General features: G+C 36.4%; 1 protein-coding gene across 1 annotated transcript in view; it reads right to left on the reverse strand.

The window, feature by feature from the left end:
- The window catches only part of LOC121726859, a 125332-nt gene that overhangs the window by 99017 nt on the left and 887 nt on the right, over nucleotides 1-25428 (reverse strand). The window lies entirely within an intron of this gene.

A 25428-nucleotide genomic window follows, 5' to 3' on the forward strand; every position in this document is an offset into this window, starting at 1 on the left:
TTCGCTGCAGCACCGAGCACCGCAAATGGAGGCACTCGAGGATATGAAATTTTTACTAACGAATACCTACCCCGCTTACAAAGAGGATACAGTATGAGATAAAATGAATATACTTCCATTTCCCTGACTCATAAAGTATCTACGGTGGGGGGGTAATAGGCATTATTTAAGGAAAGAACAATTCCTAGACGAAGGAGAAATTTCTACGTACAAAGTTTTTCGGGGAACGAGCTTCTTTGTAGATTTTAAGGATTTTATATTTTATGATTATGAATGTAAAGAATAATGATTTAGGTTCCCCAATTAAAATCAAAGTTTTGCAAACTTTAAGATAGACTTTAGTCTATAGAAAGAGATCTATGTAAGCAATAAACATTACATCCAAATTGGAAATCTATAAATATATTTAAAGCAAACAATCATTTTCCGATTTATTCCTTCGATTTATATTTAAAACAAGAGCGAGCTTTATTCAGGTTTGCTGAAATTGGTCAATAATAAATGTCCATAAATAAGTTTACGATATCCGCGTCTGATAAATGCGGACGAGTGACGCGCATATTGCCAAAGATGAGGACTATAATGTCAAGGTCTAATATTTAGCAACTGCCGCTGGCCCATACATTATGTAGGTTGTAGATTCTAACCAGTATCTATAGATAGAAGCCTAGGAGCATATATCTTAGGACACGCGTCTCGTGTCGACATTGAGTGAAATGACGCTAGACCGGCTCGCCCAGTCTCGCCCTCCCCCTCAAATTTATATTACCACATGCACAGTATAATAAACAAACAGTACATCATATTTATTATAAACCACCCCCACGCGCACATAAGCACGATTTCAGATAATTTTAGGGAGGAAAAAAAAAATATTGCGGATAATATAGTCGTGCGCCTGCAAAACTTGGCTCTGCGCTTAACAACGGTATCTTTTAAAGGACTCGGCCGAGTTACTCAACTGTTTAATATTTACAATGTGGCACATCATGTGTGTTATCTAGACGGAACCGGTCCGGCGAGGCAGATAGTTAACTCGGTATCATTCAATCTGATTGTTATTCCGCTGATAAACCTCCGTTCCTATCGGAGTCAATGCTCGTAATTGGGTTCCTCAGTATCTGCAGACTGCATTTGTTTTATTAGCTGAGTCATATAGTACATATAGACTGTACAAATATAGAGATCGAGATCTAGAAGAATGCGACTTCTAACGAGGTTGTTATACTTCGTATGCTTACTTAGCAAGGTTGAATATAATGCAACATAATGACATACAAGCATCGAAAGGTGACTCATAGCATTATCCAAGTAAAATGCGTTAAAAGATTATTTTATTGCAAGCGAGCTAAAGCCAGCTTATAATACCCTCATTCCTTGCCTCGTTAAAGTTAAAATACAAGCCGAAATAAATAATTTGGCGCATCATTACGTCTATTACGTGGACTCCCTGGAGATCCTAAAGCTAAGGTTTAGACGACCGAAAGATATAATAAAAAAGGTAAAACGTGTTTGTAAAAATATGAATCTTTACATTAAAAGTACAAAATACGCTTCACAGAAGACATAATATTGTATCACATATTTTATTCAATTAAATTTTATGATAATCGAAACAATAAAATACACTTAACCGCAGACTATAAATCTGTCGAAATATCGTAAAAGGTATACAGTATTTTAACTTTTTAAGGTACGGACGTGGGAGGAAATAGGTTAACGGGCGATGATTCAAACAATCGCCAAACTACCGTTGGGCGAACGTAAAAATAACGAACTTCATTTATTCCGCACCCGATCCCGATTGATGGTTCCTCTGAACCCTATCGAACTGAATAGATTCAGTCAAGAATAGTCAAGTCGCATTCGGATCTTTCATGAGCGAAGTTAGAGATCAAAAATGTATGAGACATAAGGGCGTCGCAAGCACCTGTGAAGTGTGACTTAGTGTTTCGTGTAATAGTGCTAGCGATATTCGGTTAACTAGCTTTCGAATGTAACTTAAATACGTACGCAGTTTTTATTCGGTAACGTGATATTAATTAAGTAATTAGGTCGGTACAATACCAAATTTGAAGCATTCGGTACTGTACCACGCATCAAGAACGATTTGAGACTACTAGACTTCTTCAAGTCATTTTAATTTCGTTGTAAAGCCTTATTTAAATGTGGGCTTTTAAATAAGTTCGTAAAAGATGAGGCAAACAAGTGAGGTCAACATTACCAGGTCCCCTAGGGCCGGCTTGTTCGGTGCTAATTGGGCCTGTAACATCCAGCGGACTGCGACTATGAATTACGATGAGCTTTGCTGCTTCATTGCCGAATATTTTATTTGGGACTAAATATATCTAGTATACCTATATTTGCTTTTTCTGGGGACTATTACGGTCTACACAAGAACAGCTACCGTATGTATCATGTACTTAACGTATTTAAGACAAGGGTCGCGTATCGTTAGTAAATCAAGAATTTCTTAGAATAAAGTAAAACTAAGAACATTGTGAAACAAGTAACAACTTCCAATAATAAGCTCCCTAATAGCTACTGCCGTCACTTATGAAAGAAGCTCTCACTGACCTAACAGATACTCGTTAACAACGCGATGAGTTCCAACCTCCAACTCTATACAGAAGTTGGAATTCGCTCGATTGTTAACTTCATCGCACGTATTCAAACTTAAAACAAGATAATATAAACTCCGTACCTTCATACACAGCACTTACAATGTTAAATATATTCGGGCCGTTCTAACTCAAATACAACTCGAGGAGCTTTATGTAATTCAGGTACTTAGGTGGAGTTCAAAGATGAAACACTTTACAGGCGTGAGGCAATTGGAATCTATTTTCTGTTACAATTATTATTCTGTCAATGTCGGTGAAGGTAATACCGCTGGAGCTCGGGCGCTAGAAGGGGCGTAGCTAGGTAACCGAGGACCCTGGGACAAAAAATAAAGTAGGCCCCCAAACCGACGCGATGCAACTCGCAAGAAGTAAAGTTTTGTGTGGACAAGGCCCTCTGATCAGAGGCGCATTTGGAATTGTAACATCAACGCCAGTTGACTTTTGACATCAAGATGAAATCTAATCAATTTACTTGCTATCTAAAAGATACCTTAGATAAAAAATAACAGCTTCAAAATTCTACAAATAATACATTTTAAATCAGAGATTGAAGTGATCTTGGCGGTGTCCCACTACGCCACTGGGGCCTGGGCGCGAGGCGCCTCACCGTAATTTTGAAACAAATAATTACTTTAGCGCGACCCAGACCCCTCGACACGTATGACGCGCTACAATTTAACAGTACAATTCAATTTAAACTCGCTAACCCACTATTAATCTAAAATAATCGCGTGCCGAAAAACAATTTAGGGACATAAAACTTTGTTGTTACTTCCTTATTAACCTAATATGTACCTTTATAATTCCTCGAGGTAATTAATATACCCAATACATTATCAACTTTTAATATCAATATGGTTATAATATTATGAATATATAGTAATAACTGCAAATACTAACCTCTTCGCTTAAGGTAGTAGGGTCACTCTGACTATTAAGAAGTATAACTTTTGTATGTGTCTCAGTCCTCAGCAAATTAACTTTGCGAAAATAAACTTAAAATGAACCTAGAATTGCTTTCAGTTATGAATGAAATATTATGTAACAAAGATAATATTTAGAATGAAACGAGCAAACACTAATAAAACGTCGACGTTCAACATTAATAATGTCTTTGTTTCTGAGACTTGATACCTAGTAACAGAGTAGACAGAATGATAGAGTATGCCGACTTAGAACTGATGTTGAAATTTTTAAATTTGACGTATTATGGCGAAAATCTGCGCTAGGGTTGTTAACTTGTTACCTACGAATTTAAAACTATGACATATTTGCTGGACGTGTTTCTCTTTGGTCGTATTGTTGTTTGTGTTTTGGGACATGCGATTAAAATTGTCAGAATCCAATTTTGAAATCTTTATTTAAAATATTTAAAAATAAATTATATCAGCCAGCGCGAGGCACATTCCGTTCATAATCCTTGTGAAACCCGACGAATTTGACAGATATTGAAACCTGTCCGTGTCTTTGCAGTCGAACTACTGGTAGTTATGTCCATAGATAAAGTATTATATATAGATGTAGTCTTAGCCCGTCATCGCGTGGCCATTTTGTGCTTATTTTCATACAAGTAGTGTGCGTTTATTTTCTTGAATATTTCTATTTGTCGATTCAATGTTCAAACGACAAAATGTCAATTAGTTCATGATATCGATTTACTATAGTTCAAGTGATGAGAATCCGTAAACACACGTAAAAAGCTATGCAATTTTTATAGCCAAATTATTAATTGATGTGACATTTTTAGCCCTTATGTCTTATATAGCACGAATAAGGGATTAATAAACTTATAAATTATCTTTTTAGCTTACAAAAATACCGATTGAAAAGCCCAAAAAACGTTGTTCAAAACTTACGTATTTAATGTTAAATCCACGTGTTTGAGGCATTCTTTGGCCATTCTTATGGTTTATTATTTAGCGGAACCACAAAACTCAACAATATCTAGCATTAAATGTTCACTAAAAACCTTTATTAACACTTTTATTACATGAAATATGCCGACCGACTCCTTTGTTATGTCCTAGTAAGTAGGACATAACATTACACGCTTTTGACGCTTATACACCGATATAAGGCTCTCTCCAGTAACCTAGCAATTTATTAAAACTATGAGACATCATAATAAACATTTTCAGGTGTCCAAATTCCAAATTCCAATATCACGAGGTTTTCTTCGAATGGTAAGTATCGTTGTTGACTTTTATGAAATAAGGGGCCAAACGAACAAACGGGTTACTTGCTGGAAAGCAACTACCGTCGCCCATGGACACTCGCAACATCAGAAGAGCTGCAGGTGCGTTGCCGGCCTTTACTTACTGTTGTGTTCCTATATACATCAAATGCTATTGGGCCAACTTACTACCTCTTTCTACTTTTAAGATTGTCATTAAATCTCAATTACCTATTTTAGGGCTACCCTTTGAAGAAGAACCTTCTTCAACTCTCGCTGGGTGATACCAATTAATGAAATAAAATAACATAAATCAATTAATAAAATTACAACTTTGCATTTTGAAAGGTTATTAGTTATTACACACTAATGCAATTAATCCCGAGCATTTGCGAGCATGAGTTATTTATAACTTTACCCAAATCCGGATTAAAATTACCTGAAACAAAAATTAACATTGATTAGCTTATTAACATTCCATGTTTTATACAATTCACAGCCTAATATTACAATTTTAGTTCTATAATGCAGTTGTATTATACTGCTGTTACAATTTTAGTTCTATAATGCAGTTGTATACTAGTATTTAGTTCTATAATTGTAGTCTAAATAGTTGGGAAGGACTTACGATGCCTACCTAGTTTTTTTGAGGAGGTGTCGAGAGAGAGTTTGACTATTGGAGCATTTCTTAATTCCACGAAGCTGGCGAGCAGGATATAATATTCATTACGAGTTACGACAGATAGTACTCTACTTATATGTAATAAGTCACTCAATGACTCTTTGAAGATATAAAAGGGATCATCCAACGAGATCACAATGGACGTCCCAAACGTAATATCGTGTGATGCAACCCGATACCGAGATAAGGTTGATCTGGTCCACTCTCACGGTTGTGAAAGAGCCGCTGGCGTCACGCGCTGCGTTTTCCTGCGACAGCATGGCATACCGCCAGCTCGACATTCGATGAGAATATTGATGGCCGCATTGTCCTATTATTGGACCTATCGGACATAGGTAAGTAATTGTGGAAATAGTATAATAATGAAAACATCTGCAGAGCTGGGACGGTCACACGGGAAACATATTTCCCGAGAAGGATCAACTTGTACCCTATGGCCTATCCTAGAAATAATACTTTTGTCTGTTTCGGCAGACAGAAACATTTTTCTAATAGCCATGCCAAGCCTGCGGTTAAAAGCTAAACGAGTTTAAGCAGAAGCTGAGAGATCAACGAAGACACCGAGAAGAAGCAACCATCTACAACACAGAACATAATATAGTATTACATGCGACGGGCACGAACGATGCGATATATAATATTCGAGCATGTTTGGCTTACAGGAAAGACAAGTAATTGAATACAACATTTTTGTGGCGCAAAATTGGATTGGGTGGCTTAACCGGATCACGGGTATTTCGCCGTTAGAAAACCGACCGAAAGTACAGATTAAGGGCCCCAGACAGAGCTCGCGTCAATTACAACAAAGAGATCGACGTAATTCCACTCAGACTTGTTGGTTATAACCTCTTTTATTTAGGTATTTCATTCAATAATAGTATTGGTAATAGGTTTTAGGTGTATGTTGTTACCCGCATGCGGACCAGATCCGCGCGCGGGCGATAATCAACATGACTGATGACATGAAAAGTGTCCTTAAGCCCCTGTATTCCCAGAAACGGACGATTTTCAAGATTGAAAAGTGACAGGAGACATATTAAAAATATAGTAATTTAAATTCTGAAAAAAAAAAAATATTATGTGTTAAAATTGCAGGCGCAAAGTGTGTGACTGCGCCTGCAATTTTAACACATAATATGCGTTCAGTCACACACTTTGCGCCTGCAATTTTATAGTTTTTTGATCGTCGTTTTGTTTATACATCAATTAAATCGAGTCAAAAAACGAAACGCCCTAGATATATTCTTTGAATTTAATTCAGCACAAAAATTATCTGAAAATTCCAAATAATTTGGACATAGCATGGCAATTTCGTTAAAAGAAGAGGTAACTTTGGATTTTTTTTCTATCAAGTGAAATTCATGATATTGTGTAATAGAATATAAATTCCACTGTGTTAGATCCTTAACTAACACATATTATATTTTTTTCAGAATTTAAATAACTATCTCCTGTCACTTTTAAATCTTGAAAATAGTCCGTTTCTGGGAATACAGGGCCTTAAGAAGATACACCCCTTACATACACATACATACATACAATTATAATTTTTCATGGCAGGCTAACGTTTCTAACATTCAGAAAAGAAGAACTTTCTTATTGTGTGAAAAGTCGCTAGCAACAGCTACTGAAGTAGGTACCACGTCAACAGAAAAGTTTAAATACACAGATTGTGTTCTTGGAAATCTTGTTAATCCTTACGAATACATCGAATATAAAATTAAATTAAGAAATTAAAAAAAAAAAACCCGCCAAACGACCTTAAAAAGTAATGAAATAATATTTACTGCCTTCAAGTTCAAATAATTCCTAACTTGTGTAAAGTAATATTTTAGTCCATAATTGTTGTCACGGTGCACTATGGAAAATGGTAGAACTAGAGCATATCATAAATGGTTTTTAAAAATATCACAATTTGAATGAAATATTTATTGAATTCGATACTCTAATAACCAAATAATCCTAATCAGACATATTTTTCTAATAAAACTGCATAAACATTTTTTTATCATAGGTTGAAGTAAGTTGAAGTAGCGGATGGCTCAGCGAAATACGTGTATGCAAACATCAAATGTTTGCATACACGTATTTCAAATGAATATTGTGAAAAAAGTATTTAGCACATGCATGCGGTTTTATACCTTTTTAAAAAGGATATTTTATGTTCTTAATAATGAGCTATTAACTTTTTTTAATATGCTTTTTATTTTTGAGTAAGTACCTAAAAATTGACATGTCCTACTTTTCACCTCTTTTTTTTCGTCGAAGGTTTTCACATTTACCCACGTATCCCCACGCGCAACTTTATATGTTACTAGCTGTTGCCCGCGGCTTCGTCCGCGTGGACTTTAGTTTATAGCGCGCGGTGTCAACAAAATTTGTGTCAAATTTAAAAACTTTTTAAAACCCTGGTAAGTGGTACCCCTCTTAGGGCCGCGCTACACCGGAATGGCAGCGCTGAAAGTGCTCGCCTCGCCGCTGCCATTCCGGTGTAGCGCGGCCCTTTATTAATCAAAATACCCAAAAACAGCTGTGCAGTGTGCACATAATCTATACTAATATTATAAATGACAAAGTATCTCTGTCTGTCTGTCAGTCTCGCTTTCACGCCAAACGCCAAAACTACCGAACCGATTGTAATGAAATTTTGTATACAAAGAAAGAAAGAAAAAAAAATAATCTTTATTTGGTAAACAGTAGATGAACATTGAAATAAGCAAGAACATTAATTTAAGATAAGTCTTACCAAATTGGCACCTACTCAGCATTTGTTGCGAACGCAGTTCGCAACGCTGGTTTTCAGTAAGCGCCATTACAATGTGTTTTCGACTTCAGATTTCAAAATTATTATGAACATTGAATAATAGAACAGTTAAAGTTTAGCTAAATGGAAAAGGAAATTATTTTGGAGACTTAGAATATAGTATTAAATATACTTTTTAGATTTTATTATGAATGTGATTTTTGACATTACAATTAATAACATTCGGAATGGATGAATCGCGTATCATAAATTTAATATCGTTTTAGTACCTTATTTGTATATATATGTTATATGTATTATATGATCTTATCCAATAAATCGCGTTAGAATATCAATTGATTCCATAAGTAAGTATATTAAGCAACGCTAGCTGTTGTTGTGGTAAGATTTACATGAAACTTTGACCTTATCAAAGATGGCCTTTAGAGACGAACTTAAACGGTACGAAATCTATACAATAATAATAGGTACATAATTTTTATAATATACAGTTATCCTTATTTATTAGTTCGCACACATTATAAGTATATTAGTCATAGGCAGTCATCATCTAACGATCACATCTTCTGCTCTATATATTTGACTACAAGTGTTTTTATTACTGCATAATAAACACATTGTATTTCTAGACATCTGCAGGTAGCAGGTAACATCAGAGCCGCGAGCGATAATGCATTTGGTACGAAACACAAGTTAATTAAGATCGTGCAGCCAACTTGGGAGCTCCAGCGCGCTCTCGTTTCTATTGTTTATGTACCTAATGGACTTTTCACGAAATCTCGGTGCTGCGTTACAAAAGCGACCCATAATTTTGATGATACTTAAAACTAGATAGTACTTTAGATACAAGATACAATTCATGTCGCGTTTAGTTTGAGAACGTTGCAAGAACTATCAAAAGTCACGTTAATGTTTACTAAAATAAAACTGTGCTATGTTTGTGCTTATATCGGAGCCATAATATCTATACTTGGACTTTGCGTCTAGTCTCCATAAATTTGAAATAATTGGTAATATCGTCATATCCAAAAGGCAAGGAGAGACGTATGCAAATGACCGTCGATCTGTTGCAAATAAGTATGCAGGTATTTCGATTAGTCAACATAGTGTTGGAATATTCCGCGAAGCGAGACTAAAAAGAATTCGCATTATTGAAATATAAAAGGAAAACTATTATGTAGAGCTGAGCAGTAGGAGCGCTGCATGACGTAGTAGTGCTGCCTGAGCTATCTAATGATAAAAATCTGACTCACATAGATATCAGCTAAGCTTTTCGATCTTTACGACGAATCGGATCTTTTAGATTTCGATTCTTAAAAAATCTGATTTATCCTATCAGGTATCTTACAAAAAATGTCTGTTTCGGTGTCAAATCAAGTTCTCATCATCCTAATTGGCTTTCCAAAGATGGGTAGGTATGACACACAAACGGTCAGTATTTTAAAAGAGATTTTATCTTTTTAAACCCACACCAGAGCTCTCCGCGCTGCGATGCATTTTGGCACGAACTAGAATTGGTAATTTAAATGAAGATTGTCTCATGAATATGGATACAGCATGACATCAGCTGATTTAAATATATAATTTTATCAAATCAACAATACAGACGTAAAATGTTAGAAACTTAAGGTTACCTTGAAATCAACTCGGCCATTAAAGAATATTAAATTATAAAGATCCGGTTTTCGTGTTGGAAGTCTTACATAATTATGGCGTTTTAATATTGTTATGACTGGCAACACCGCATTATTTGGTTCAACTGTTTACTTGTGTTAATTTACATTTTACGTTGATAATATATAATCTAGCAAGCCAGCATCAGGTAAGTTTATAATAAACTTACCTGATGCTGGACTTGATTTAAATATGTTTACAAATGCATAATGTATAACAGTAATAAGTTAGTTACTGTACAGTGAATAAATACAATTAAATTACCAGATCTTATTTATTTTTTCCTTCGATTTCTAAATAATTTGTTTAATCAACTCTTAACACTACTAAAAACTACTTAATATATTATACCTAATTATATCCAAACTCACTAGGTAGTAGGTACACCATCAGTTTCAAAATAAAATTAAAGTTTGCAGTTCGGTCCTGCCGAAGGAAAATACGAAAATAACCTTTTACTCTCATCAATACCGAGATCCTAGCTATTGTTACGTGAGCCCGGGATTTCGATTCGACTGTAATTTAGTAGAATAAATAGATACAGAAGATAGAACTATACATCTAGATCAGACATTGCTTGCGTCGTTTGCAAGTCAAACTGGATCATTCAATTTCGTGACTCGCATTTTATCTGTTAAATTAAAAGGCTATGTAGAGTAAGAGCTTATATACTGCTGCGCTCAGAGACGAATATTAACTGTAATTAATTAATGAACATTTGACATAAGCCCTGTGAAACTCTTCATTAGTTATAGCTAACTTAAGTGATTAATATTTCTTAGTGCGGCAGATATTTATTGAAATGGGTGACAACTTGACAAGTCGTCATAAGAAGTTAATTGTAGAAAAAGTTGTAATGGAAATCCTATCCCTTGTACGCTTGATTGGTACAGCGAATGTCGACCTTGGTCCGACTCCCCCGACGCGGGCGTCGTGTGCTAAATAAAACGAAGCCAATTTCATTAATAGTATTCATTCACTTTCAACGTTCGGATTAACAGAAGCGAGACTAGAATACAAAAACAACAAACTACATATTCGTAGGCGTATTATTAGAATATACTAAATTGTTGATAGAGATTATATTATTGTAATTATAATAAATTAATCCAGTATCAATTTACTCGTGTAATATTTGCGAATAAACAGCCTAAACTGTTTGTCTCGGGCGTACGCCTCATTTGATTAATGATTCATTACTGATACTACGTTAATAATAATTATTATTTAATACGACGATATATAATGACATAATTTACATAATGGGCTAATTATATTACAAGGGTTAAAAATAACAATAACTTGGCATTCCCAGCGGATTTGCAAAATATAACTTCAATTTCGAAGTTCGTACCTACTGTCCATAACTTCTGCATCATGTACACTTCGTAGGTTAAGCGAAGCTCTGTGCAACCCTTCTTCAATAATACTAATTATTATACATAGGTATATTTATTTATTTATATATATTATACATATTATAATAGAAATTAACAAAAATTGTTTTATTTCTGAGTAAATTTAAACAACACAAATCTTTTCATAAAGTCTATAATTATTATGGTGCCTACCACTGGTTCAGGACCAGACCAGACCAGCCCGGGGAGAAGAACCGGCGTAAGAAACTCGCACGGGGCCACCCATAAAACAGTTTCACCAAAAAAGTGGTAAAATTCTTCTTTTAAAATATATGAAGATTACAATGTCGTGTAGCTTAGGGTGGGTTGCACCAGAGGCGTGTTTAACCACGCCTTGGTCAAAGTTATGATTATAGTTAAGGCTAACTTTAACTATAACCTTAACTTTGACCACAGAATTTGACAGATGACAGCTGTTCCGACAAGGCTTGAAATGAACGTGGGCGGGGGCGCTGCTGGTAAAGAAGAACTGACAATTTTGTATGATGACAGCGTTAGTTCCTTTTTTTCCTCGTTCATTAAATGAACCTTGTCGAGCACAAGGTTTGGTTAAATTTGGCGTCCATTTTAAACTTTAACCAAAGATTTGACATTTTGCATTGTAGTTATAGTTAAAGTTACAGTTATAGCTAAAGTAAGTTGGTGCAACCCACCCTTAATGTTATTTCTTTAAAAAAAGCATTCTGTATTTTTAATATTTACCTACTAAGCAAAACAACGATGAGCCGATCTTACATAACAATATAATGTGAGATATTTGCAGGGCAAAATTACCAAATAAGTCTAAATATATAATGGGTTATTGTATAACAGAGTAGCGTAACACAATGGAATCGTTAACAGATAATCGTACTATCTCGGTGCAACACTCTCACGCCAACCGACTATCGATCACCCGACGAGATTATTATGACATTAACTCGGCGAAAAAACCAGCAACGCGATTCGAAATTCACACACCACACGAACTGTTGTGTAACTTCCTTACAGTACACATTTTTATTGGAATATTTTGGGCAAGTAGAGCCAACTACATTCAACTTCATCCCATAAGCACCTTAATAGATCCAAATGACGAGAATGTGTCATCGTGTCCTAAATAATTAATTCCAAGCTAAACCACCACTTCACCAGCACACTGATTTTGCCATTTAAATGCAACATTAATTCAACTTCTTGGTTCGATCCAGAGCGATTCTTATCAAACAGTGAAATGGTATACGTCCAACAAATTCATCCCATAGTATTTTGGAGCTTTGATCAATTAGTTATTAGACTGAATCCGAATTGACATTTTATGAAACTATGTATTTATAATTTTATCATATCGACATTCGAGACTATGGGTTGATTAGCCGCAACGCGACGCGTAGTATGCATTTATAAATTTATATATTATGGATTTGACCGATTCGCAAGACGTCTCGCGCAATGAAATCTGTCAAATCCATACAAAAATGCCACGCCGCGCCTCGCCTCGCCTCGCGTTGCGGTCTGAATCAGCCCTATATCGTTGTCAAATTGCAGCAGCAATCATATCAGTTACACTGGCTAGGCTAACATATGCAGGCTAGGGCATAGCATAGCCTACGTGTTACACAATACACATAGTTCCTATCCTGTGCGTTACACAGGCTAATTTAAATAGAGCCCGTCAACGGCCGGAACAGCGCGGCGGCGGTTGGAGTTGCGTACATTAATTAATAATTGCTAAAGGCCAGCCGAGTTCCTAGGACGTAGCGAACACATTGCGTCCAGGCAGGCGTGCAGCCCTACAAGGCGTTACGCCTGCTAGCGTACTTGGACATTCCTGCCTTCATTAACACGAAAACATCTAGCTTTAACTTTATGCAATTATTTAAGGTGATTTATATATATTTTTTTTATACTTAAGATTGCCATTTGCCGCCCATTTCTTTCTGTCTAAGGTTTCCTCCGAAGTGGAGAAGTTGGAATTTTTATGCATTTATTTCATCAAAATTATTTTAAACTTTGAAATATTTTCATATTGTGTAAAATAATCGACAAGAACTAGCAGTAATTAACTAGCTTAAAATTGTTTAGAGTCTTGGTGACTTCTGACATATTAATATTATCTACTGTCCGACAGCGAGTACACGTATTATTATGGCTGTGCTCTAACATAAATATCAGTTGTCAATAAACATGTTTACGAGACAAAGGTGAACCATCCCCTGCGGCACAAAGGCGTTTGGTAAATTAATATCTATATCTGTCTATATGAAAGGCATATTCGTGTACGGTGCGCTAAGGGCCAGGCCACAAAACTGCGTTGCAGCGTCGCGTGTTAAAAATCTCGACGCCGCAGAACGTATGTATGTATGAACGTATTCATGGTCGATGTAAGGAGTGCTAAATGCTATATTATGAAATTTTTGAATTGAGACATCGCATCGCATTTCTGTGCGATGTTGTTTTTGCGATACGAAACCGATAATCTAAAAATCTATAGAGCTGTAGCAAACCGTATGTATTCGGTACTGAGTAACGGGTACGCCATCTAGTACCGAGTAACGAAACGTTACTCACGAATGCGGTTCGTTACTCGCACTTTTCGTAGTTGTTTTTTTTTATATAATACGTTTTTATTACTAAAATGTCGCGACGAGCATGTCGCATGTACCGTTACCAGATGTTAAGCGTTAACGCTTGCTGCAGTTCTCTAGGTTTATTTTATTTTAAGAAAAAAGATTTTACAGTCTAGGTTTCCTGAAACATTTTTTTTATTACTATCAAGCTAATTTTTTGTGAGTAGCTTCATTTTGATAAGACGAACAACAATTTCTTCTGCGAAAATTCTTGAAAGTGGTAGCTAACAGAGATAGAAAGGATTTAATATTTCGATTTATATATGGCGGTCATACACCATGCTTCCTATCGTCCAATCGGCATGACGCTACCGATTGGATCAGTTAGAACTGACCGTGTGTGGGGGTGGATGGGCATGAGTCCTGCCAGTCCACTCCGTCACACGGATTGGACGATAGGAAGGATGGTGTATGGCCACCATTACATAATTTCGATGCATTGGACCACAAAAATAACATTGCATCGCATTTCTGTGCGATGTTGTATTTGCGTAGTGTTGTGGCCTGGCCCTTATGGCCGGCTCGGTAACAGCCTACACACCGGCCATTGTGAGTCACGTTAATAATAAACCGCATCAATTATGCCCGCAACCCGCGGGTCAACACAGGTGTAAACAAACCTAAATAGTAAACTGTACTTTACTTTTTCATATCCAAAATGTAAACAGGCCAGATTTTTTATTATATTGTAGGCTTAGTATGGTCGTTGCGAAATGCGAAAGAATAGAAAGGTTTTAGGGACAAAGTGACATATTTCCTGTTATTCTGTCACGTTACCTATTCTACCGTAGAAAGCCTTTAAATGCTAAGCTTGCAGATTGCTACATAATATTTAAGTTTGCATCACGTTAACTAATTAAAATTCCTTAATTGTATTTTATCCAAATGTCAAACTATTTAATCCAATGCCATATTTATTCCAAATTATTCATGACCGCAATACATCACAACAGTCCCTAACACTATAAAGGCTTCGAAAGAGCCGAGCCCGAGCTAAAAATGAATTACGCAAAAGTGGAATAGCACCCTTTGAATACTGATGATCTGTATTTTCAATTATCCACAAAGGAATGAGGGCCGAGTCCAGATGCTGATAAATTATAGGGCTTATCAACACGGGACTCCATATTAGCCATAATAAAGGACTACTTGAAATTCCTATCGAGTAACAGAACGTTTATTTTAATTAATTGTGGTCGCCGAGCATTTTATTTGGATCAAAGGAATAAAATGTTTGCGGCCGTTTTTATCGAGTTTTGCAGAAAGATCTTCGTATTAATTCAACGTTTGATGAATGCCATGTAGGAATGAATGAAAACATTAAAATGTAGCATTGATAATTTTGTAAGAAAAAATGTAGTAAAGAATAAATTTTATTAGATTACAATGCAAGGTAGAGTCCCATAGGCCCAGTTCTGTTCAACGGGTCTGTCGCAACATTCCCATCATTGACGACGGTTTTGTAACATCATTATGCTCCCGCGTACTCGCACACAATCAAGATTTTCTTGCTCATATTGTTTTCAACCGTTAACAATAAAATTACTTAGATCTCGGCATGTTTGTTTGAATTTATTAGCCTTGAGGTTTGGGCTTATTAGGCATTATCTTATTATCTCCATACAATGCACATAGTATCAACAATGCCAACTAATTACAAGGTCATTAACAAATCTAACGTAGCCTCTCTAAGTTGGTACAAAAAGGACCCATGCAAGCGGTTACAAACATAATTTATAGAGGCGCATGGTCATGAACTTTAAAGGGAAACAATTCTGTCATACATGATTTTTGCGAAACTTTTACTGTTTACGCAGCGCACGCAGCGTAAAAAAATTAGGAAAAAATCTTCCGATTTTGAAACATTCATTGGTGCTCCGCTCCTATAGGTTTTTGGGTGATTAATGATTATATAATATAGCCTGTAGCCGTCCTCGATAAATGGGTAGATTAAAATATAAAAAGTACCACTATTAAAAGTACCACTGATCTCTGGGGTATGTCCACAAAAATTATAAAATCAGTAATTGACATCATTGCCCCTTACCTAGCTTTAGTTTTTAATAATTGTATCAAAAGTGGTGTGTTCCCAGACTTAATGAAGCACAGCAAGGTGATGCCTCTATTTAAAGCTGGGAAGAAATCAGACCCAGCCAACTATAGACCAATATCCATATTGCCGACTTTAAGTAAAATCTTTGAAAAAATAATTCTAAATCAATTACTTGCTCATTTTAACTCAAATAATTTATTACATAATAATCAATTTGGTTTTACTAAAGGTCGGTCTACAACAGATGCAGGCATTAGTCTTCTGTGTAGTATTTTTGAAGCTTGGGAGGAGTCGCAGGATGCACTTGGTATTGTCTGCGATCCCTCTCAAAACTACACCATTATGGTGTAAGGGGCACGGCACTTAAACTTCTAAAATCTTGCCTTACAAATAGAACGCAGAGGAAGGAAGTTAACTCCATAAGGTCTAATGGAACCAAAATAGAACTAGGTGTGCCACAAGGGTCCATTTTAGGGCCTTTTCTTTTTCTCATCTTTATAAATGATTTACCTTATCTTGTTAAAGATAAGCATGAGATAGTAATTTTTGCTGATGACACTTCACTAATTTTTAATGTGAAGAGGCGACAATTTAATTATGACGAGGTAAATAGTGCTCTCTCAAAAATAGTACATTGGTTTAATGCTAATAATTTACTTTTGAACTCTAATAAAACAAAATGTTTAAAATTTATCTTGCCAAATGTTAGGCAAGTACAAACCAATGTACTATTAAATGATGAGAAAATGAATTTAGTAGACACCACCGTATTCCTAGGCATAACGCTGGATTGTAAGTTACAATGGGGTCCACATATTGCGAAACTGGCAGATAAGCTTAGTGATTAGTTTACTTTAGCTACTTTCATAACATAATGTCTTACGGTATCCTCTTGTGGGGAAAAGCGGCGGACATTAATACAATATTTGTGCTGCAGAAGCGAACTATTCGTTCTATTTATAAGATGTCGTCTTTGGAAAAATTTAAAGAAATAAGAATTCTGACCGTCACATCTCAATACATTTTGGAAAATCTCTTATATGTTAGAAAGAAAATAAATATTTTCAAAAAGAAAAGTGATAATCATAATGTAAATACTAGAAATAAGAACAAGTTAGCAATACCAATGTTCAGACTAGCCAAAATAAGCAAATCCTTTAAAGGGCAATGTATACGCCTATACAATAAAATCCCAGAAAATGTTCAAAATCTACCTTTAAAGAAATTTTAAAAAGCAGTTAAAGAACGTTTGTGTGCTAAAGCGTATTATAAAGTCAATGATTTCTTCGAGGACAGCACACCTTGGGAATAGGGTGGCTCCATGCAGTTACTTTTCTTTTAATTTTGTTACATAGCTGTAAGCCATAACATTGTAATTTTCCATTTTTTTAGTAAAAGATGGCCCCGTGCGAGTTTCTTACGCCGGTTCTTCTCGGCGGGGTAGTTCCCGAACCGGTGGTAGGCAACGTAGTTTCTTCGTTCGACTTTCAAAAAGTGTATCATGATACCCATTTTGAATAAAAATATATTTTATTTATTTATTTATTTCATTATATAGTTCATTATTCACTTACTAGTTTCCAAAGACTTTGCGACGATTCGCTCTCGTTATAATATTATACATTTTTAGAGTCGACAAACTTTGTTTTTACTTTTTAGTGGCGCCCGCCGTCTATCTTACTTTACTTTAAGTTCTGTAACGACGAAAATCACTCTAGTACTTTATTGAATTGTGCCGAGAGCTTTTCCGCTAGCTTTTAGAGTCTTTTATCTCCAAAATACATATTATATATTGAAAGAGAAAGCCGTCGTCTCTAGTTTTAACGAAGTAACTCTCGCAAAAGCCTGTAACACTTGGTTTATCGGATACGGAACAAAGAGCACAAAAGAGTCAGGGTCACTTTGTGAGACATGAAGAAGGCAACGTAAACGTAACTTTAATTGGTAAATACGAACGTTTCTTTTGCATAAAGAAAACTATTTTATTTATCTTGAACACGGCTATTATATTCTACGTAATTTGCATAATTCATTACGGTAGTTCAATGATTACACGGCATTGAGCATTAAATTTCTAGCCTCTACAATACACGATATTATAAACACTACAATACAACGTTCTCATAATATAACATACCTACTAATTATCAAGTGTTTTTATTTACTCGACCACCATGCGTGCAATTGCTAATGTATGTAAAATAAAAAAATAAATAAAAAAAATGTTTTATTTCTGAATAAATTTGAATCAAATATTTTCAGAATGTTGAACTACATGTTGCCTACCACCGGTTCGGGAACTAACCCGGCGAGAAGAACCGGCGTAAGAAACTCGCACGGTGCCACTTTTTAGTAAAAAAGTGGAAAAGTTGTCTTTTAAAAAAATAAAATTTACAACGTAGAAACATACAGCGGCCTGCGGAGCTCTGCCTACTGACCCTGCAAGTTCGACGGACGCGGCGCGGACAGAAAACAGGAATCGCGCTTTGTGCCTTCCTCACTCGATTATGATTCAATTACATGTGTAATGCGTCGAGGAGCCGGTGACGAATGAATTAAATATTCTGAGCGGTTGTTAAATATTGTAGGCGAATGCGCAGAGACAACTATGTAGTCAAAAAAGCGCAAGTCTCTCAGAAGCTAAGAGAAGGACACTTAGACCCCCAGCCAATTCGACTGAAGCATTATAGACCGGGAGATGGTGACACAAAATTCTTGGTCATTTGTACCAGTATGGCGGTTCTTCAGGGGTCTAATTACGTAAAGGCAAAAAGGAAAATTATGGTCATAGCGGTCGCACTGGCGGCCCAAACGCGTCGGATAAATAACGAGTGTCGAACGATTTGTTCCACAAAAATGCTTGTATTTTCAGATAGTCAAAAAAAGAGTAGTAGGAGGTAGCGTTATGCCATACTTCTCGGGTGTGGGTTACAACCCGCCATACCGACGCGAATACATTAATTTAAATAAAACAATTGAACCATATTTTGTACCAGGCAAATTTTTGCATAGCTAATCATCGTCGAGTAGCCATTCACGAAAATCACCTTGCCATAATACTTTTCCGACAGTTCCCAATGGCCGCCATACCACTGCAAAGGAGTGATGTTTTTTTTCGCCAAACGATTTGTACCAGTATTGCATTTGAATTTTTGACAACCAAGAATTTTGTGTCACCATCTCCCGGTCTATTAGGTGTAAAGATTTTGCCTAAATCAACAACCCAAGATATAATTTCTTGGCGCAGATGTACTAGGAGAGCCGGCGCTACGTAAAGTGGCATAGAGCTAAGAAGTAGAGCGGTGTATTGTGATTTGTGGGACGTCGTACTGGAACTCGGGAGCGCGCAGGCCCGCCGGTCATGGTCTCGTCCGATGCCGCACGACCGGCCGAATTCTCGTCGAAAATGACGAAACGTCGCGTGATGCCGATGAAATTGGGGAGATGCAAATGACCGGTCAACGTAGCTGTAGTTGTACTGAGTTTGACGATAGTTTCGGTCTCCCAGCCCGCGCCACGGTACCGTTAGCCGGACGCAGTACCTATGCTTGTTATGCAACTGATGTATTCGGCGATCATCATTTTGCCTGTGTACACCAGCAACATTATTGTGAAACGCCAGAGTAGATCAGCAAAGTGACTTTGCTGCTCATTGTTTTAGTAAATATATTCTGGTATTGTTATGCTAGCTCAGTTATGAACTTATGACACAGAACTAATAAATAGTTACTGTTATTCGTAGCATTATATTATGGCACAGGCAAGGAACAGGCGCATTACTTTCTTTTTTTATGAAAAAAGGGGGCAAACGAGCAAACGGATCACCTGATAGAAAGTAACTTCCGTCGCCCATGGACACTCGCAGTATCAGAAGAACTGCAGGTGCGTTACCGGCCTTTTAAGAGGGAATAGGGTAATAGGGGAGGGTAACGAAGGGAAGGGAAGGGAATAGGGGAGGGTAGGGAAGGGAATAGGGTAGGGGATTGAGCCTCCGGTAAACTCACTCACTCGGCGAAACACACCGCAAGCACCGTTTCACGCCGGATTTCTGTGAGAATGTGGCATTTCTCCGGTCGAGCAGGCCTATTCGTGCCGAAGCATGGCTCTCCCACATATATTTTTACTGCTATTTCAAAAAGTACATTTAAAATATTAAAGTTGAAAAAAAATGGATTATACAAGTGTGACAAAACTAAGTGATAATTAGCGCCCAGATTTATATACAATTACTAGATGTCCCGCGCGGCTTCGCCCGCGTAAATTAGGATTTTTACGGAAACCGTACATTTTCCCATAAAAAATAGCTTATGCCCCTACTCCCTTCACGTGGTCTACTCTATATCTGTGCCAAATATTGCCATAAAAATTGCTCTAGTAGTTCGTGAGATAAACCCTTTGTAATATTTCCCCCGTTTTCCCCACATTTTCCTGAGTTTCTTCGGTCGAATTAGTCTTAGCGTGAATTATTACGCTAAGATAGAGATATAGCCTATAGCCTTACTTGATAAATGAGCTATCTAACACTTAAATAAGTTTTTAAATCGGACTACATTCCTGAGATTAGCGCGTTCAAGCAAACATACTCTTCAGGTTTATAATCGTCCCAATATTATTATAAACCTGAAGAGTATGTTATTATATGTATAATATGGTAGTGATGATGATGATGATGATGAATGTAATTTGCATAGTAGCATATGCTTTCCGTTCTTAATACAACGCCAAAACTCCCAAACTTGTATCTATAAAGAATCAGGAGTTCTCTTAGCACCCTCCGAACCATTTTCCAGTAGACCAAACTGTAAATCTAAACCATTCTCGAATCTCCACGAACACACACAAAAAATTTCATCAAAATTGGTCCAGTCGTTTAGGAGGAGTTCAGTCACATACACACGCACACAAGAAATATATATATTAAGATGTAAAGGGAAATAATAAAACGAGCGAATAAAAAATTACTTTGCGACTGATGATGAACATACTGTTTTAATGAAGGTTTTAATAACATGAGCGGTATTAATTTGACTAAGCGAAAAATAAACTAAACTAACGACTAATATTGATTTATAATAAAATCCAGAACGAGCTTACAAAATGTGGATTGCGATTAATCTATTTCAGATATTAAAATTCTATTCGAGCGACTGTATTACTAAGTGAGCGACTGGAAATACATAGCGGGCAACTTCAATATTAAATATAGATTCAATTTTTCTAAGTGAGGTTATTTATTACGAGCTACTAAAAAGTTCATTTTGAGCAAACTTTTGTGAGCTGCTTTATTAATGATAATTGGTTACTGATATTCTATTTGAGGCTTTATATTTTATACTAGCTGTTGCCCGCGACTTCGTCCGCATGGACATTCGATCACTGAAGGCGTGGACTTCAGTTTATAGCGCGCGGTGTCAACAAAATTAGTGTCAAATTTAAAAGCTTTTTAAAACCCTGGTACCCCTCAAATCAAAATACTAAAACAGCTGTGCAGTGTGCACACTGCACAAAATATTTAATTTTTTTTAATTAAACTTTTTTTTATACCAAAATTTAAAGCTTATTTAGCTTTACACAACTTAGCTCTGTTATGAGTTTTTGGAACTAAGTTAATTTGAACAAATTTACGCATAAACACCCCCTTACAACCCCTTTTTCCAGTTAAAAAGTAGCCTATGTCATTTCTCAGGCTTTAGACTATCTGTGTACATAATTTCATTACAATCGGTTCAGTAGTTTTGGCGCTGTTATTTCTGGTATTATCTATGTTGGTAGGTGAGTTATTAATTAATAACGTGTATAACAATCGAAAGAATCGGAAAACATAACTCAACTTGGTACCACCTCTTATAGAAATAGGTACGTATGAGCAAGCGATAGCGCGATCTAGGCGACTCTTGGCGCCATCTGTTATGAGTTTTTGGAACTAAGTTAATTTGAACAAATTTACGCATAAACACCCCCTTACAACTCCCTTTTCCAGTTAAAAAGTAGCATATGTCCTTTCTCAGGCTTTAGACTATCTGTGTACAAAATTTCATTACAATCGGTTCAGTAGTTTTGGCGTGAAAGCGAGACAGACAGAGATACTTTCGCATATATGTTAGTATAGATTTTGATACGTGTTTTAATGAAAACTACATATTGTTAAATGCGTGCGAATTCGAATGGGGGCGGGGCGACGAATCGTTGCAGTCAGGTGAGTTGGGCTGCGGCGACTATTTTGGTTTAGGTTAGATGCCGCCTTAGCCGTCGTGGTTATTTTTTTGTAAACCACTCAGAAGTAGGAGCCCCGCATAGTGGGCGGGGCTCCGGCGAATCATAATTGAAGCCAGTTGTTTTTTTTTTGGTATAGGTCGCCATTAAAATTTTACCCATTTTTTTGACGTTCTGTTATTTTTTTGTATAAGGGGAGGAATATTGTAGGTGTACAATATGTACACACTACATATATTATGTATAATGCATATTATGTTACGCTTGCATTCCTTGGACAGTCGAAGCTCGCGCTCCTATCCGATTGTATGTGTTAAATGTGTCAATAAAGTATTTTACGGATTTCGGTGTTATTAATGGTGAGTCCCCTAAAGGGTTATAATTTGTGTAATTTATTAATGATTTTATATATAAACGGGATTTCCCCCCCCCCCCTCCCTCCCCCCTCCTCCCCTGCCCCTCTAAATCGTTGGGTATGATTCTAAAGTTTTACCGTTATATAATTTAAGTTCCTACAAGTAGAACAATACATATTTTGGGATCATGAAATCAAAGTATGAAATAATTTCTATCTCTGTTAGCTACCACTTTTTTTCACATATAAAATTGTTGTTCCTCTTATCCAAATGAAGCTACTCACAAAAAATTTGCTTAATAGTAATTAAAAAAAATGTTCTATCCCTGTCCGTAGTAGTCCCTAAATAAAAGTGTTTAATCAAATAGTTATTTCATATTCATTTTTTTGTTTTAATGTGTGCTCATTATACTCTGCTCATTAGTTTATTTTTCGAAGTGGTTTTTGGTATTCGAAACATTTAATTTAAGATAAAATGCCGCTCAGTATAAAAATTACATTTGCCAATATTGAAAAAAATGCAGGACGTAACGTTGACACTCATACAGATATTAGGTCACTCAAAAATTATAAAGCTGCTCATTTTGTATTTTAAGTAACTCAAATAAATAATTTCTAAATTGCTGTTCTGTTAATTTCTCGTCACTCACTCTCAGTCGCTCAAATAGTATTTCTGTAACCCAAATTTAGTAATTTTGACACCTAAAACTGTAATTTATAGTTACTTGATTAAATACTTTTTTTATTTATAGCCTTTATTTTCAGACTTGTTGTATTTTTCTTTTAGCTTAACCCGCTGACTCTAGCGGGTCAGTAGTACCATATACTCGGTCTGTTTGCCCTTTGGCAAAGGCCTCCCCCATTTCTTTCCATTCTGTTCTGTTTAGCGCTGTCCTTGTCCAAGTTTTTCCTGCTGTCATTTTTAATTCATCTTCCCACCTCCGGAACTGCCTTCCTCTATTTCTTTTACCATTTCTTGGGTACCAGAACACCACGTTTTTGGTCCACGTTTCAGTGCCTCTTATTATGTGACCGGTCCACTTCCATTTTAGTTTCCTAATTCTTGTTATTACATTTTTGTATGTTTTCTAATTGTTTTGTTTCTTATTCTGTCGGTCTTCCTTATGTTTAGTATGCTTCGTTCCATTGCTGTCTGACAGGTTCTCAGTTTGTTATTTTGTTCCTTGGTGAGTGCCCAAGTCTGGCATCCATATGTTAGGACTGGGAGAATGCATGTATTGTATAGTTTAGTTTTTACGTTCATCTTTGTTTTGTTGTTCTTCATTATGTCCTTGAATCCCCAGTAGCATTTCCAAGCCTGCGCAATTCTTGTGTCTATTTCTGTTGACATCATATTAGTTGCCGACATTTGCTGGCCGAGGTAGGTGTATTCCTTCACAAACTCAATCGTTCTTCCGCTTATGGTAATGTTCTCTTCCATTGCGTTTGTTAAGGCCTTTGTTTTGTTAGCGTTCATCGTGAGGCCTACCTTGTTACTTTCTCTTTCTAGGTCTATGAGCATGCTTTGTAGGTGGTCCTTTGTCTTGGCAAATAATATGATGTCGGCAGCGAATCTTAAGTTTCATAATAGCTCACCGTTTATGTTTAGTCCATACTGGTCCCAATTTAGTTCTCGGAAGATTCCTTCTAACACAGCAGTGAATAGTTTAGGTGAAAGCGAATCTCCCTGTCTTACCCCTCTTTTTATTTTTATTTCTTTTCCCTCCTTCTCTAGTCTGATTTTGGCTGTACTATTGGTGTATATGTTTTTCAAGATCCTAATGTATTTGTGTTCGACTCCCTGTGCCTTCAGGCATTTCCAGATGTTTTCGTGCTCTATTGAGTCAAATGATTTGTTGAAGTCAATGAAGCAGCAGTAGAATGGCATATTAAACTCTTTACTCTTTTCGAAAATTTGCCTTACAGTGTGTATGTGGTCGATAGTCGAGTATCCTGCCCTGAAGCCCGCCTGTTCTTTTGGCTGGTTTTCGTCTAGGGTTCTAGTTATGCGCCCCAGAATCACTTTTGCAAAGACTTTGTAAACATTAGACATAAGGCTAATCGGCCTGTAGTTGTTGATGTCATCCTTGTCCCCCTTTTTGTGGAGAAGGATTATTGTTGATGTGGTCCACTGTGTTTGAATTTTTTCCGTGTCTAGTATGTCGTCGAAAATGTATTTTAATACTAACGCAATGACACTTTTGCAGTCCGACAGCAGTTCATTGTTAATCCCATCAGGGCCGGGAGCCCTATCCTTTTTCTGAGTTTTGATTGCTTTTATTATTTCGTTTATTAGGAATTGACATAATAACCACAGCTACGAAATTCTACGAGAATCTCTATACCAGCAAGAACCAAATTGACACAATGATCTTAGACAATAACAATAAAGCATGAAATAAAATTAAATTAAGAAATTAAAAAAAAAAACCCACCAAACAACTTTAAAAAGTAATGAAATAATATTTTTTACTGACTTTAAGTTTACATAATTCCTAAGTGTAAAGTGATATTTTAGTCCATAATTGGTGTCACGGTGTGTCGGGAGACCGCCAACAGTGTCTTTTGCATTTTGTCTGCATTTTTGTTTGCATGCCCTTTTGGATTAGGCCGTCAATATGAGTCCAAACATGAAACCTCCACTTTGGGTTCATATTGGAGCTCGGCTCCTATAGAATCCAGGTGATGCTGCAGCAGCTGCATGCAAAAATTTACTGTTTATCTAAGTCTTACTAGTTGTCGCAATTAATATGAGCCCAATCACGAAACCATTGCTCAAAGTTGGTGAGGAGTTGGGTATCCTATTGATTACCAGGTGATACTGCAGCACCAAGTCAATTTTCCATTAATGTATAAATATTCA

Source organism: Aricia agestis, chromosome 5 (assembly GCF_905147365.1).
Source record: "Aricia agestis chromosome 5, ilAriAges1.1, whole genome shotgun sequence".
NCBI lineage: Eukaryota > Metazoa > Arthropoda > Insecta > Lepidoptera > Lycaenidae > Aricia > Aricia agestis.